We start from the raw sequence: 16479 nt of genomic DNA, 5'->3' as shown, positions 1-16479 counted from the left end.
GTGGCTGCCTCGCTCTGCTTTGGCACGGGGGAGTCTGGAACCGTCCAACGGCCCCGCCGATTCGTTCGCGGTCCTCCCGGAAGAGAGAGGGGGGGGGGCCTTTCGCCCTAGAGAGAGCCAGCGGGGAGCGAGGCTGTTGTTTCCCCTCGTCCTGTGGGGCGGGCCCTTCTCCCTTAGCACGGATCCTGACGGTCAGGGTGGGCTTCCCTGTGACTTGGGGACATCAGCTCCCAGAATTCCGGGGCCGATGGTGCCAGCTCGGGTTGAAGTCCCGGAATTCCTGAGCTACCATGATGTTGACGTCCCAGGATTCCGTATTTTGAGAATACAGAAAGACCTAGATAGGTTAACACTGTGGGCCCACACTAACAAAACGATGTTCAACATCGAGAAGAGCAACCTAGGTTAAAAGAAACCTAGACTCGCATTCGGTCTGGGGGGAATCCCACTTAGCAGTAGCGACTGTAAAAGGGGTCTCGGAGTCTTGGTGGATGATCAACTAAACATGAGCCAGCAATGTGCAGCAGCGGCTAAAAAGGCCAACACAACCCTAAACTGCATCAACGAGGATACACACTCCAAGGCTAAGGAGGTATTAATACCACTCTACTACGCCCTGGTCAGACCACACCTGGAGTACTGCATTCAGTTCTGGTCACCACACTTCAAAAGAGACTCTGGAGAAGGTGCAGAAAAGAGCAACCAAAATTATTAGGGGACTTGAAACCAAGACTTACGAAGAGGTTGCGGGAACTGGGCACGGATAGCCTAGCGAAAAGGAGGGCCAGGGGGGACATGATAGCAGTGAACAGGTACTTGAGGGGCTGCCACATAGAGGAGGGGGGTCACTCTATTTTCCAAGGCACTAGAGGGCCGGACGAGGAACAACGGCTGGAAGCCGACCAAGGAGAGATTCAACCTGGACATAAGGAAGAACCTCCTGACGGTCAGAGCAGCGGATCAACCAGTGGAACGGCCTGACAGCGGAGGTTGTGAACGGGGCCCATCACTCGACACATTCAAAAGGAAATTGGGCTGCCATTTGGCTGGGGGTGCTGGGGGTTGGACGAGGTCCCTTTCAACTCAAAGTCCACGTGTCATATTGGAGAGCCCACTTGGCCTACCCCTGGGCTAGGCCGGAAGGCCGCTAGGGCCCCAATTGAAGCCACGTGGACCCGTGGGAGAATTCCCTGCAGAAATGCTAGGCCCGCAGAGACGCCTCCCGCTCCTGGGGGAAGCTGAGCCGGACTCGCTTGGTTGAGGCACCTGGACAGGAGAGGGGGGAATCTGAGGGGCCCCTGGGGGCCCTCGGCCATGGCAGAATCGCTTCTTTTTCTTTGCCCTTTGTGGCTGTGTGAAACGGAGGGATTCGCGCGGAGCTTCTGCCAAAGTGAAATTAACCAGCCCCACACACACAGACCCCACGTCTGTTGGGCTTGAGCAAGCCTCCGGTCCTGCTGCGGGCTCTCCGGGGTCCCAGGAGCTTCCCTGGAAAGGGGCCCCGGGACGGCTGGCATCCCCGCCCCACCCCGAAGCCTGGCGGTGACGGCTCTACCAAGTGGCTCTTGGGGCTGTCAGCCCCCGCTCGAAAGGTTGTGCCCAAGGCCGGTTTTTGGCTCCACTTCCTGCTTTTCTACCCACGGGGCCATTGCCCGGTCTCCCTCGGGGCCTTTTTGGGGGCTGCTCTCGGGGCACCAATTCACCCGGCTTCCCTATCTCCCGGCTGCCCCGAGGAGAAGCCAGTGGGTTCCTGGCTGCCCCAGCAAGACCGCCTGCCCCCCCAACGGGGAAAGGCCCTGAGCGCCAGGAATGCCCCCCGCCTGCCGGGCCCGCCTCCGCCCTTCGGCCCCCCAGCCCTGCCGAGGTGCGCAGACCCAACCCTCCTCGGATTGGTTCGGCCCCACAATCTTCGTTTTCTGCATCTCCGAAGTCTCCTGCAGGTTGCTGGAACATCAACGGACACCCCTCCTGGTGGGCAGTGGGCTCCCTCTCCTCTCCCTCCGGGCTGGCATGGGGGGGGGCATCAGCTTCTCTGGCTGGGCAGCACAAGGAGGGGTGGGGGGGATCTGCCACCCATCAGTGGTTGAGGCTGGGTGGGAGTGGGCAGGAGAGCCAGAGGCCACTGAAACCCTGAAACCTTTGAGGGTGGGACACATGGAAGGCAAAGACCCCCTGTTTTGCCCCCGACCATCTATCCTGGTTTCTCCATTAACCTTCAATTCAAGGTCACTCCCATCACAGGGGCCTTTGGGGTGGGTCAGCCCCATGCTACTTACACAAGGCCTGTCGGAGCCTCCCCCAGACCCACAAGGACAGTCACGGCCTTAGAAATGGGCAGCCCACCTGCCCCCCCCCTCAAATGTCTTGGGGTAAAGAGTGGGGGGAAGGAAGGCTGAGTTGCTGTGGGTCAAGAGTCCCATCAGGGAATTTGGGGGGTGGGGGGCTCACCCAAAGAAAGGGGGTGGGGGGAGAGGGTTTTCCTGTGGGCCCTGCATTTCCCATGAATCCCCCCCTTGGGGGGTGGTCTGATCTGCAAATACACCCCCCCCCCCAAAGAACTCTGCTTCCAGAAAAGGGGGCTTAATGCTAATCCTTTAATCCCCCTCCGATGCCCACCGGCTGGCAAGGGGGCTCTCGGAGTCCCGCTCCTCCGCCCGGCTTTCCCACCAGCCCAAGCCCAGGAGGGGTCTCCCGGGACAGTGGGGAGCGCTGGGCACTTCCCGTGCTGTTCTCGGCGAGGGGGGGGGAGGACAGGCAGAGGGGATTCCACCCATTCACACACAAAGATCTGACCAGCCCATCGCCAATCAAAAAGCTGTTTTGGATCAACTAGGAGCCATTGCCATGTTTAATGGGTAGCGAGGTGGGGGGGGGGCACAGAGATTGAATAAATAGACAAACGTAATGGTCTGAGAGGGGCACCCACTAAACAGCCTCTGTGTTTAAGAGTCTCCCGGAATCTATCGCCCGTAGCAAAAGCAGCTTTCCCTAAAGCTATCCCAGAATAACAAAGTGGCCGTGGGATTGACAGGGGAGGTTTCCAAGGGGTGGAGAACTCCCGCCTTTCGGGACCAGCGGGAAAGGAGCAGCCAGGAGCCTCTGGGGACCCTCTGGGCTTCCTGAGTTTCTCACAGACGTTTCATTGCCCTAACTGGTAACATCATCAGTGCTAGTAAGGAGTCCTCATTGCTCTTGGTTTCTATTCTAGGGCAGTGATGATAAACCTTTTTTCCCTCGGGTGCCGAGAGAGCACTCCATGCGCGAGTGCCCACACCCATAATTCAATGCCCGGGGAGGGCGAAAAAAGCTTCCCCCGACCCCCAGAGGCTGAAAACGGCCTATTTCCCAACTTCTGGTGGGCCCAGTAGGCTCATGTTTTGCCCTCCCCAGGCTCTAAAGGCTTCACGGGAGGGTATGAGTGCCCTCCACCATCCCCCTGGAGGCCCTCTGGAAGCCAAAAACGCCCTCCCAGAAAAGGCAGGGAGAAGCCTCCGTGGCGCCTCTCTGGGAATCTGGGAGGAAACAGTGCTGGAAAAGGCGGGGTGAAGCCTCCATGGGGCCTCTCTGGGAATCTGGGAGGAAACAGTGCTGGAAAAGGCGGGGTGAAGCCTCCATGGGGCCTCCCTAGGAATCTCCTGGGAGGAAACAGGGCCAGAAAAGGCGGGGAGAAGCCTCCGTGGGGCCTCTCTAGGAATCTCCTGGGAGGAAACAGGGCCGGGAAAGGCAGGGAGAAGCCTCCGTGGGGCCTCTCTGGTAATCTCCTGAGAGGAAACAGGGCTGGAAAAGGTGGGATGAAGCCTCCATGGGGCCTCCCTAGGAATCTCCTGGGAGGAAACAGGGCCAGAAAAGGCGGGGAGAAGCCTCCATGGGGCCTCTCTGGTAATCTCCTGAGAGGAAACAGGGCTGGAAAAGGTGGGGAGAAGCCTTCATGGGGCCTCTCTGGGAATCTCCTGGGAGGAAACAGGGCCTCCACCCTCCCTGTGGTTTCCCCAATCGAACGCCTTATTTGCTTTTACTTTGATTCCTATGGGAAAAATTGCTTCTTCTTGCAAACCTTTCTCCTTAAGAGCCTGGTCACGGAACGAATTAAGGTCATAAGTAGAGGTTCCGCTGTGTATCCCTAATTTCTGGTTTCAGGGAGATTAAACGGCAATAATAAACCTGGGAGGAGGTTCAAGGCGGTAATTGAATCATTCACATGACCACCACTAGCCCGGCTGTAAATTATGTTTTAAACGTTAGGGCTCCGTGTGATTTCTCCAAGGAAGACCAGGGATTTGGGGGCAGTGGGGGGGGATTAGAGCCTCCTAACCCCATTTCCTCCCCGCGTTCCAGAGTCGCTTAGGCTTAATCCCGAGGCGGAAACGTTTGATGAATCCACCACTGGCCCATTTTTTAAATTATTTCCACGAGAGAGCCCTGGGCGCCCACGGAACTTGCCCTAGATTGTGCAAAGAGCACAGCGCCCACTGGTAGAACGCTCCAAACATGCGCACGCCTAGAATTGGCTCAGCGGAGAGTTTTTAATCCGTGCGTCTCCTTGACCACGTAGCAGAAGGGTCTAAAACCTGGCAACTTCAAACCTCCACCACTAAATGCTCTGTCTGTCTGACACATTAGTAAAAAGAAACAGAATACTAAATATAAATTTGGAGGAATTGGACTTATTGATGACCCTCAATCTGTCAAAGACCTTGGAGTACTCATGTCCAGTGACCTAAGTCCCATCACCCACTGCAATAACATTGCCCAAAAGGATTTAAGAGTGGTCAACCTGATCCTTCGCAGCTTCTTCTCTGGTCATTTTGAACTGCTAACAAGAGCTTACAAAACATTTGTCAGACCAATCCTCGAATACAGCTCACCTGTGTGGAACCCACGTTGCATATCTGACACCAACACAATTGAGAGAGTCCAGAAATATTTCACAAGAAGACTCCTTCACTCCTCTTCTCACAACAAAATACCTGACTCCGCCAGTCTTGAAATACTTGGTTTAGACAACTTACAACTCCGTCGTCTCCATTCCAACTTAATTATTTTGGTGTATAGTATATACCAAAATGTCCTACCTGTTAACAACTACTTCACCTTCAACCGCAACAATACACGAGCACAAAATCGATTTAAACCCAATGTCAACCACTCCAAAGTTGACTGCAACAGAGTCATCAACACCTGGAATGCACTATCGGACTCTGTGGTTTCTACTCCGAACCCCAAAACCTTTAACCTTACACTATCTACAATTGACCTCTCCCCCTTTCTAAGAGGTCCGTAAGGTGTGTGAGTAAGCGCCCCACAGTGCCTACCGTCCCTGTCCTATTGTCTTCTTTTGTTACTTTTTATCACTACTTATCTAATGTTTTATTTGTACAAATTACCACCCTATAATTGTTTGACTAAATAAACATAGAAACCTAGAAGACTGACGGCAGAAAAAGACCTCCTGGTCCATCTCGTCTGCCCTTCCACTATTTCCTGTATTTTATCTTAGGATGGATCTGTGTTTATCCCAGGCATGGAAGTTTGTTCCAAGCATCTACTACTCTTTCAGTGAAATAATATTTTCTCATGTTAGAAACATAGAAGACTGACGGCAGAAAAAGACCTCATCGTCCATCTCGTCTGCCCTTATACTATTTCCTGTATTTTATCTTAGGGTGGATGGATGTTTATCCCAGGCAGGTTTCCAACCACGTCTGCTGGAAGTTTGTTCCAAGCATCTACTACTCTGTCAGTAAAATAATATTTTCTCACGTTGCTTTTGATCTTTCCCTTCAACTAACGTCAGATTGTGTCCCCTTGTTCTTGGGTTCACTTTCCTATTAGAAACACTTCCCTCCTGTGTTGCAATCCTAGGTTCAAGTTTGTTCCAAGCATCTACTCCTCTTTCAGTCGAATAATATTTTCTCACGTTGCTTCTGATCTTTCCCCCCAACTCACTTCAGATTACAAAATAAAACCCATTCCCCTAAAAGAGATTGAAATTATAATTCTCTGCGTTGGAAGGAAGAGGGCCCCCTCCTTGTCACCCACAAGTGGCAGCCCGGATACTTTCACAAGCCTGGAATTGTTTCAGGGCAAGACCAAAGGATGGGGGGGGGGAGTGGGAGGGGGGGCGATCCTGTTAACATTCTGGGGGACACGTGCAGAGCCCCTCTATAGAGTCTAGACAGGGCCGAGCCTGAGTTGCTCCATTGTCTTAATTAACCATTTGGAGAAGGCGCCTTGCAAGAGACGAAGCCGCCTTCCCTCCCCGTGCCCACCCCCCTCCCCAAATTCCCTGTCCTCTTTTGCCATGAAGAAAGGGGGGCAGCCGAGCAACCCGGCTTGATTAATCTTAGAAAATGCCCCTTGTGGTGCCCCCTCCCCAGACTCCAGGAATTTGAGCCGAATCCCCTGAGAAAATCGCCCGGTTGTGATGCACAGATGGTGTCTCCCCCCACCCCCCCACTCTCCCACCCCCCCACCCCCACTGGCCTTTCTCTCGCCCAGGCCTCCCCTCTTTCTAGGCCAAAGCCCAGATATGGGGGGGTGTTTGCAAAGGCAGAGGGGGGGGACGTAGGGAAAGACCATGGCGGCCTTTGGAGAATTCGAACTATTTTCAAATCCCATAATCTGCTTAAGGGTAATCAGGCTGCAGAAGAGGGTTTTATCCTGGTTAAGTTCCCCCCCCCCTTGCGAGTGCCCACTTCCCACGGGGAGAGCAAGGCCTCACCTGACTGCTTTGGGGACCTGAGCTCCTCCAGGCCAGTGGTGGCGGCTTCGTTCTGCATGTCCAGGGAGAGGGACCTTCGCTCTGCCCTGTGGAAGCTGCCAAAGTTCTCTTGCCAGAAAGAACGGCCGACTTCCTCGCTTGACCGCCATCAGCCAACATCCAACAACCGAATTGCCATACTTGGCCCTCTCTTTGCCCCCCCCCCCCCAAGCTCTTCTGATGCTTTTCAGCAAGGTCAACTTCACCCAGAGCTGATAAAAATCCTCTTTTTTAGAAATAAAAAAACCTAGAAGATGGACGGCAGAAAAAGGTCTCCTGGTCCATCTCGTCTGCCCTTATACTTTTGCCTGTATTTGATCTTAGGGTGGATATATATGTTTATCCCAGGCAGGTTTCAATTCATCTCTTTCCTCCTTGGATTCGGAGCAAGAGTTCATGACACAGCCACGCATGCGGAGAGCGATGCATAGGCAGCAACAACTGAAGGATTATTACAAGAGAAAATGAGGCCACCTGTGGTTGGGTGGGGCTGTGGTCATTATAAAGAGCAGCCTGCGGGTTTGGCCATTGTGGAGGATTATCTGACCATTGTGTTTCGTGACTGCTTTGCTGCCTTTGACCTTTTGTGTGCTGATGTTTCCCCGCTTGGAAACTAAACCAGAGCAAAGTGTGTTTCACTTTGTGGAAGAAGAAGGACTGTGAATTGCCTCACAGCTGCAAGCTAAGTATCTCAGGACTGATAAGGGACTTGGACAAATGACCAGTTTGTTTGGAGACGAGGGCTCTTGGCTATCCCAAAAGAGGGCTTGGTTTAAGTGGATTTCCATGATAAAGAACATGGTTTTGAATTTTCAAACGTGTGTGTGTGTCTGACATTTGTACCTGTGAAATTTCGGGAGGGGTCTGCCGGAGAGCTCGACAGAACAGAGACAAGACTCCTGCATCCGAGTTCGGGGCCTTTCTCAAGACTTGAGCATCACCTGCACTGCAGAGAAGTGTTGAGCCAATTTCTGCCAGAGGAAGAGGGGTTTTGGCTCAGCCCCCCCAGACGCACAATACCGCTCTATTCTTTGGATCACAGGAGCTAATCCACTTCGCTTTTAATTGGCATTTGAACTAAGCTGATTTAAACCTCTCCACCTACCCGGGAGCCTCGTTCGCCCATTACGGGCTCTCTCGCTCTCTCTCTCGCTCGCTCTCACTCTCCCCCCCACCACCATTACCATTCTGTCCCCAACACAATGATATCGTTGTCTGAGGAGGGTGTGTGTGTGTGTGTGAGGGTGGGAGGAATATGGACCCAGCCCTGAAACAATGGGGAGTTTTATGAATTAATCAGGTCGCTGCTTTGCTGGGCTTCATTAATAAATGTGCTATCCTGTTCACATCCCCCCCCCCTCGGCATACAACCCCCCCTTAAACCTTTGCTCCATCCAGCCTTTCAATGGGGCTGGGGCTGGCAGGGGAGGGGGGATCTTGGAATAAAACAAAAACACACACTCGGCCCTTGCTTGTTTTCATAGCTGTGCGTGTGTGTGTGAATTGGGGGGGATGAGTGTGAAAGGCTCTCTAGAAAGTGGCCAAATGGACAGCAGGACAACCCTTGAGCCAGCTGTGCCTGAAAGGGGATTTCGGCCTGGGGTGGGGGGGAGCTCTTGGTCCCCACAGCTCTCTTCTCTCCCCGGGACAGAAGGGGGTCTTTGGGGAAAACCACTTCCTGAGAAATGGAGCCTGGGCAAGGGCTGGCGTCCGATGGTCAAGGCCTGACCGCATTGTCTCGCCGGGCAGGAGAAGCCAGGAGAGGCTGCAGATACCCAAGGGGGCTCCTCTTTTGGGGGCGGGGGACGGTGGTGGTGGGGAGACCATTGCTGGCGCATTTATTTCTTGAACCCCTCGCGTGGACCTGTGTGCTGTCACTAACCTCACTGACCTTTGGACCTCTGAGTGGAGCTTGATAGAAATGGCCCGAGTGCAATAAGGCAGGGAAACCCATCTTTTAAATGCAAGGGCAGTCTAAAGAGTGGACCCAGCTCTTCCGAAAGGGTTTTCTGTGACCAGCTTCAAAAAGAAGAACCGAGTTCAAAGGGACCTTGGAGGTCCTCTACTCCAGCCCCCCTCTGCCTAGGCAGGAAGCCCTGCACCTCTTCAGACAACCTGGCTTATCTGCCACGGAGCGACTTGATCAGGGGTCACTCAGGATAAATGTTAGGAGAAGGGAAAGCCGATTCCGGCCACCATGACCAGGACCTGGGAACTTGAAAGAGTAGAATAAAATAGAATTCCTTATTGGCCAAGTGTGACTGGACACACAAGGGATTTGTCTCTGGTGCAGATGCTCTCAGTGGACGTAAGAGAAAAAGAGACATTGGTCAAGAATCAGGAGGCCCAACACTTAACGATGGTCATACGGGTCAAATAAGCAACGAGGAAACAATATTAATAAAAAAATCTTAAGGCTACAAGCAACACAGTCCTGAGTGGGAGGAAATAAGTGATAGGAACCATGAGAAAAAACGAGTAGAAATAGAAGTGCAGACTTAGTGAATAGTTTGACAGTGTTGAGGGAATTATTTGTTTAGCAGAGTGATGGCGTTCTTGTGTCTAGTTGTCTTGGTGTGCAGTGCTCTGTAGTTTTTGTGGGTGGGAGTTGAAACAGTTTGTGTCCAGGAGGCGAGGGGTCAGTCAATATTTTCCCAGCCCTCTTTTTGACTCAGTCTACAGGTCCTCAATGGGGAAGGCAGGTTGTCAGCCATTGTTTTGTTCTGCAGTTCTGATTCTCCTCTGAAGTCTGTGTCAGTCTTGTTGGGTTGCAGAACCGAACCAGCCAGGGATGGAGGTGCAGATGACAAACTCAATGATTCCTGTGCAGAACTGGGTCAGCAGCTCCTTGGGCAGTTTGAGTTTCCTGAGTTGGCGCAGAAAGAACATTCTTTGTGCCGCTTTTTTGATGACGTTTTTGATGTCAGGTGACCATTTCAGGCAAGAACAAGAGGGCACAATCTGAGGTTAGACCAGAAGCAACGTGAGAAAATATGATTTGACTGAAAGAGTAGTAGATGCTTGGAACAAACTTCCAGCAGACGTGGTTGGTCAATCCACAGTGACTGAATTTAAACCGGCCTGGGATAAACACGGATCCATCCTAAGATAAAATACAGGAAATTGTAGACGGGCAGACGAGGTGGACCGTGAGGTCTTTTTCTGCCGTCAGTCTTCTAGGTTTCTATGTTTCCGGGGGGGGGGAGAGGGGGGGTTGGAAGCAGCTGGGAGGAAGCAGCCAGGGAGGCTGAAAGGCGCCTCTGTCTTCTTCGCCCAGCCCCCCCTCCCCCCCCGAAAGAAAAGCCGGCCGGGAGGGGAGCGGGAATCTTCTCTTTTTGTCTTTCTGGGATTTTTCCCACAGAGGGAGCCAACCCTGGCGAATGCAAACGAGGGGCATTATGCAAATGTATGCAAATCAGGCCTCGCTCTTACAAGAGGAGGAGGAGGGGGGGAGGAAGGGGGCCTCGGAAGAGCTAATGAGGGTGGGCGGGGCTCACCCCTTCCTCCTTGGGGGAGAATCCCCTCCCTCCATCCCTTCCGTGGCCTTCCAAGGGCCGCTCTGCTGGACCGGGCTTCCCCGCAGCCCAGCCCGCTTCCCGGGAGGATGAAACCCGGGGAGGGGGGCTAGCCACGCAGCCGGGGGCGCTGCCAACCTCGGACGAAGCAAGAGTCAGGGCCAGGAGCGGGGCGGCGGTCTCCAAGGCCAGCGCCGGCCGGTCCCTTGGCTCCTCTGTAAAGCCTCCACCTACTTGAGAGAACTGGGCATGGACAGTCTAGAAAAAAGAAGGTCTAGAGGGGACATGATAGCAGTTTACAGATACTTGAGGGGTTGCCACGGTGAGGAGGGGGTCTCTTTATTCCCCAGGGCACCAGAGGGCTGGACGAGGAACAATGGTTGGAAGCTGATCAAGGAGAGATTCAACCTGGAGATAAGGAAGAACTTCCTGACGGTCAGAGCGATCGACCAATGGAACTGCCTGCCAGGGGAGGTGGTGAACTCCCCAACTCTGGACACCTTCAAGAGGAGACTGGACTTCCATTTGGCTGGGGTGCTGTAGGGTTTCCTGCTCAGGCAGGGGGTTGGACTCGATGACCTAACGGTCCCTTTCAACTCTATTAATAAAATAAAAATAAATAAAAATGAAATACTTCCTAGGAAACGCCATTCCCTTGAATACAGGCAGCTATTTTGCTCAAAAACAAAATTAAACGCGGATGAAATAAATATATATGCCCTGACCCCGGCTTATAAATCTAATACAATAAAATAAATAATTTGTTTAAAATTACCAAAAAAAAAATGGAAAGGGCGTTCCTGGCTCCCTCGCGATGATCACCCCCACGGACCCCCCCCCCCAGAGCCAGCCCAAGGGAGGGGCGCCCCCGAGACTCAGCAGGAGGGGGAAAGACAGAAGCCCCAAGAACCGCCCAAGACGAGCTCAGCTCCAACGGATCCGCCTTTCCACAAAGCCTTTCAGCACCCTGGACAGCGCACTAAGGGAAAGCGAGTAGGATGCTTGGCTGCATAGCTGGAGGTATCACAAGCAGGGAGATGGTGATCCCGCTGTATAGAGCGCTGGTGAGACCCCATTTGGAACAATACTGGGTCCAGTTCTGGAGACCTCACCTACAAAAAGAGATATGGATCGAATGGAACGGGTCCAAAGACGGGCTACAAGAAGGGTGGAAGGTCTTGAGCATCAAACTGACCAGGAAAGACTTCATGGACTCCATCTGTAGAGTCTGGAGGACAGAAGGGAAAGGGGGGGGGGCATGATAAGGGGGGGACATAGGGGGTTAAATAAGGTTCAGCAGGGGAGTGTTTTTAATAGGAAAGTGAACTCAAGAACAAGGGGGCACCATCTGAAGTTAGTTGGGGGGAAAGATCAGAAGCAACGTGAGAAAATATTATTTGACTGAAAGAGGAGTAGATGCTTGGAACAAACTTCCAGCAGACGTGGTTGGTCAATCCACAGGAACTGAATTGAAACATGTCTGGAATAAACACAGATCCATCCTAAGATGAAATACTGGAAAGAGTAGAAGGTCAGACTAGGTGGACCATGAGGTCTTTTTCTGCCGTCAGTCTTTTATGTTTCTATGACAAAGAATTTGCCTGAAAGGCAGCCACACACTGGCCGCCTCGGCTGGTCATCTTCTTCCCCTCCGTCCCACCAGCTCGAGGTGCCAAGCCAGAGAAGCCCCGACTCAAGGACCGCTGTGCGTGGCAATAACAATAACAACAAAACAATTCAATTCAATTCAATTTATTAGGTTTGTATGCCGCCCCTCTCCAAAGACTCAGGGCGGCATACAACAACAACAATAAGAATAACAACAATAATAAATAACATTTATTTATAATGCATAACAGCAGACCATATACAACTACCAAAGACAGACAGTAGGCGATTCACGCACTTAGCCTAAAACGCAACTAATAAAACCACAGGCCTTGTTAACACCATTCCCAACCTCTCCAATGTCCTCCCCTCTGGCTGACCCACACAACAAGGGTGTTTCCATCTGCCGAGTCAAAGAGGAATGAATGTCTTTGACGCCTTGAAAATTCTCCTCTACCCGAAGCTCTAAGGGGAAGGCTGTTCCACAGACGTGGGGCCAGATCTTGAAAGGCCCTGCAATTTCCATGGTGGCTGTAGCGGTTTGTGCGACAGCCAACCGACCCTTCCCTGCAGAACGTAGGTCCCTCGATGGTGTGTATATGTCAAGATAAATGGGCCGCCAAGTAATTTGGCCTCACCTCCCAACAAGGCAGGATGCCCAGTTCAGCCTGGCCGTTAAAACCATCGCCTGCCAAGGATTTGGGCCACTCGTTCCTGTCGATTTGGGTCTGGCGAGAGGGGAGCAGGTTCTACTTTTAAAAGCGGAGCGTGGCTAATGTGCCCACCCCCTTCTGGCCCATCAGACCGAAGTTCTTTCTTTCTTTCTTTCTTTCTTTCTTTCTTTCTTTTTCTCTTTCTTTCTTTTTCTCTTTCTTTCTTTATTTCCTTCCTTCCTTCTCTTTCTTTCTTTCTTTTTCTCTTTCTTTCTTTCTTTCTTCCTTCCTTCTCTTTCTTTCTTTCTTTCTTTCTTTGTTTGTTTGTTTGTTTATTTATTTATTAAATTTGTAGGCCGCCCCTCTCCGTAGACTCCAACACTGAAGGAACTCGTTCATCTAGGAAAAAGGATTCTTTAGCCCCAAGATGATAAATGTCACAAAATAGTCCATGTATTTAGTTTAATAATTAATTAATCAATTAATTAAATTTACCATTAATTAATTTGTTAAATTTCTATGCTGCCTATCTTTACCATTCAAGGATGAGAGTAATTTACTGGGTGAGACGGAAATTTAGCGTCGTGGCACTGAGGTTTTTAAATACCGGTATAAGGTTGATCCTCTTTATAAAGAATCGACAGAACAAAGTCAATAAATGCCAAATTTGACCTCAACTCTAGCAACCGATCTGGGGCAATGGGCAAAGGCTGCCCTGGTAGGAGAAATGCGGGATAACAGAGGGGAAGCCCCAAAGGCTGCAAGACTTCGTTGATGAGTCCCAGTTCTGTATAAGTTGGGAAAATCAGTTTATTGAGTCACCAAATTAAGGGCGCAGAACCGGACAGAAGAACCTGAGACCCGAGACCCGCCAGTGACCTCAACAGCTTCACACGTGACCTGAGGGAGGGGAAAGGGCGGCGGGAAGCCCCGGTTCAAGGGGAGCCCCGCTAAGGAGCCGCCGGGGACCCGAGGAGACCCTCTCGACGCGCAGAGGCGCAACCGGCAACCGCTTCTCCACGACGCTTCCATTCCGGACTGGCGGCCGCCCCTTCCCAGCCGCGGGAGGATCCCTGGAGCGAAGAGCCCGCGCCGCCCCCCGCCCGCCCCCCTCGCCGGTTCCTCCTCCTCTTCGGCGGCGCCTTCGGCCTCCTCTTCCCCAGGCGTGTAATGGGGTTATTTTTACTTTCGGTTATCTAGCTTTATGAAGACTGGAGCCCACTCATACAGCTAGATAACCAAAGATAACAACCAACCCCTGCAGGCAGCTGCCCTCTCGCCGACCCCAAAGCAGGGGGAGAAAAGACGGGGGTCCCGCCGGCGGTCCTGGGGGCCAAAGTCAGCGGCACGAAGCCAGCTCAGGGGCCACCCTTGGCTGCCCAGGCGCCCTTGCAGAATTGCGCTGGACTCCGGCCGCACTCAGAGCCCCGGGGGCGACCACACCTCCCCGTCCCCACTTAGCAGCCCCCCTCCGCACCTGGGACCGAGGCCAGGCCAAGGGGCATTTTGTCGGCCTTGCGCCCCGGCTCCGGACTCGGATCGGGCCTCATGAGACGTCCGGGGCGGTGGAGCCATTGGTCTGGAGCAGGGGCGGGCAATTCATTTTGCCGTGGGGCCGCAGGAGAAATTGGGGTGGTTTTAGAGGGTCGGGACTAATATAATTAACTCAGTTCTACCCAATACTGTATATTATTGGGTAGAACTGAGTTAATTATATTATAATTATAAATTATAATTATATTATATATTATATTGTATATTATATCTTGAACACCTGGTTCTTATCTAGAAAAGTTATATATTACTGTATATTATATTATATTATATATTATAATTATATTATAATTATAAATTAATTGGCCACCCCTGGTATATAGTATACACATGCTGGTGACAGACGCTAAATGAAAAAAGCTGAAATCACTTCCCTATAATTCCAAATTATGAAAAATTATGATCCTGGAAAGTTCCTTTATCCAATTTTAAGTTAATAATTCATCCCATTCATATAATGCTACTTGGGTATTTCATTTTTTTAAAAAATCCTAAAGTTGCCTAGTTTCTTTCTACTTCTATTTTTATCTATCTATATTTGTTTGCTTTCCATAAAAGGGGAGAGAGATTCATATTTAATAGTTTTATATTTCCAGGGTAATACCATTTCGCCTTCCTTCCTTCCTTCCTTCCTTCCTTCCTTCCTTCCTTCCTTTCCTTCCTTCCTCCCTCCCTCCCTCCCTCCATTTCTTTCTTCCTATATTTCTCTTCTATACTCTCGTTGATACATTCTACATTCTATATCTTCTATATCCTTCATTGTGTATTATTGTGTATTGGACAAAACAAATCAATCGATAAAATTACCTCGAAAGAGCCGAACTCTCGCAGCTTTTGGGGAGCATATTTTTCCCCGAGCAAACTTTCTCCAGGACAACCTATAAATTGCACTGGGGGGGGAGGGGGGGTATCCTAAACACGGAGTCAGCCTCTAGAATACGGGGCCTGCCCAATGCTACATAGAAACCTAGAAGATTGACGGCAGAAAAAGACCTCACGGTCCATCTTGCCTGTATTTTATCTTAGGATGGATCTGTGTTTGTTTATCCCGGGCAGGTTTGCATTCAGTGACTGTGGATTTACCGACCACGTCTGCCGGAAGTTTGTTCCAAGCATCTACGACTCTTTCAGTAAAAATAAATAAAATAAGGCCGAGAGGCCCCCGTCTGGGACCGGAATGAATCCTCCCGGAACGCCGGGCGAGTGAAGGGAAGAGCCGGCCCACTTTCCCCGTATCCCTTCCGGCCAGGGGTCGCATGCCCACCGCCTGCCGCCCGCTCGGGATCCAGGATCGGTGGAGAATCCCCAATGACCCCCCACTGTCTACATTCTTTCCTTCCTACTTTCTTACGGTTCGAAGTATACGTGGTACGGTTAGATTTTTTTTAAAAAACCGTTGAACGAAAAGCCGCATAGAAATTAAGGATTCTTTAATATTTCAGTTTATTCTGTTCTAACACTGTTCTTGCTCCATCCCCGAATACTTTTTTTAAAAAAAAGTTTACTTATGCTTTCAAAATACAATAAAAAGAAGAATTGTCTCATTATACATTGCAGGTCATAGCCCGTTTCTATTTCCTTATAAATTCCTGATTAATTATGTCGTTGAAAAGAGAAGAAATAAGAAGAAAAGGGTGGAAATAAAATCCCTTTTTCTTATTAAATGTTATGATTTATATATTTTGTCTGAAGTCGCCTGGGTAGTTTTATGTCTTGTTCTTTTCTGGATCCCGCAGTGCCATTTCTCCCACGGTTTGTCTACTTCCGCTGTTTGTAAACCTTTAATATCTCTTGGCATCTCATCCATCTCCCCACAGCCAAAAAAAGTTTCAATTATTCTAAGGAATTTAAAAGACGCGATGAAAACGCCACCAAAACGTCCCACAAGGCACAAAGTTCCAACAGGCGCGTCGGAGATCCCGGGGAAAACATTATTAAAGAACCCTAGTTTTGGGGGGTCAAACTAGGAGCCCCTGAAACACATCTGAAAGAAGCAGCCGGGAGCCACGAGGCGCCTCCGAAACCGTCCGGAGCACTGGGGCCGAGGCAGCCTTGAAGGGGGCGGCAAGCAAGCGTCTACCGACCAAACCTGGGGGGGAAAAACCCCCCAACGCCCAGGAACAGCAAACGTAACGACTGAAAGCGAGGACCCGTCTGGAGAGCCAAAACGTCCCCCGTCCAGCGTCTCCGCTCCCCCCGGGGTTCTAGCCACAGGTGGGCTACTAAGGGGGGGGACGGGGAGTGTGGTCGCCCCCGGGACTGTGAGTGCTGGCGGAGTCCGGCGCAATTTTGCCCAGGTGCAGAAGCAGAATTGCGCTGGACTCCGCTGGCACTCAGAGGGAGGGGGGGAGCACGCGTCACCGTCCCCCCCCTTAGCAGCCCCCCTCTG

This window comes from Erythrolamprus reginae (assembly GCF_031021105.1).
Source record: "Erythrolamprus reginae isolate rEryReg1 chromosome 13 unlocalized genomic scaffold, rEryReg1.hap1 SUPER_13_unloc_5, whole genome shotgun sequence".
NCBI classification, from domain to species: Eukaryota; Metazoa; Chordata; class Lepidosauria; order Squamata; family Dipsadidae; genus Erythrolamprus; species Erythrolamprus reginae.
The sequence above is the reverse complement of the archived record's forward strand: the minus strand, read 5'-3'. Positions refer to the sequence as shown.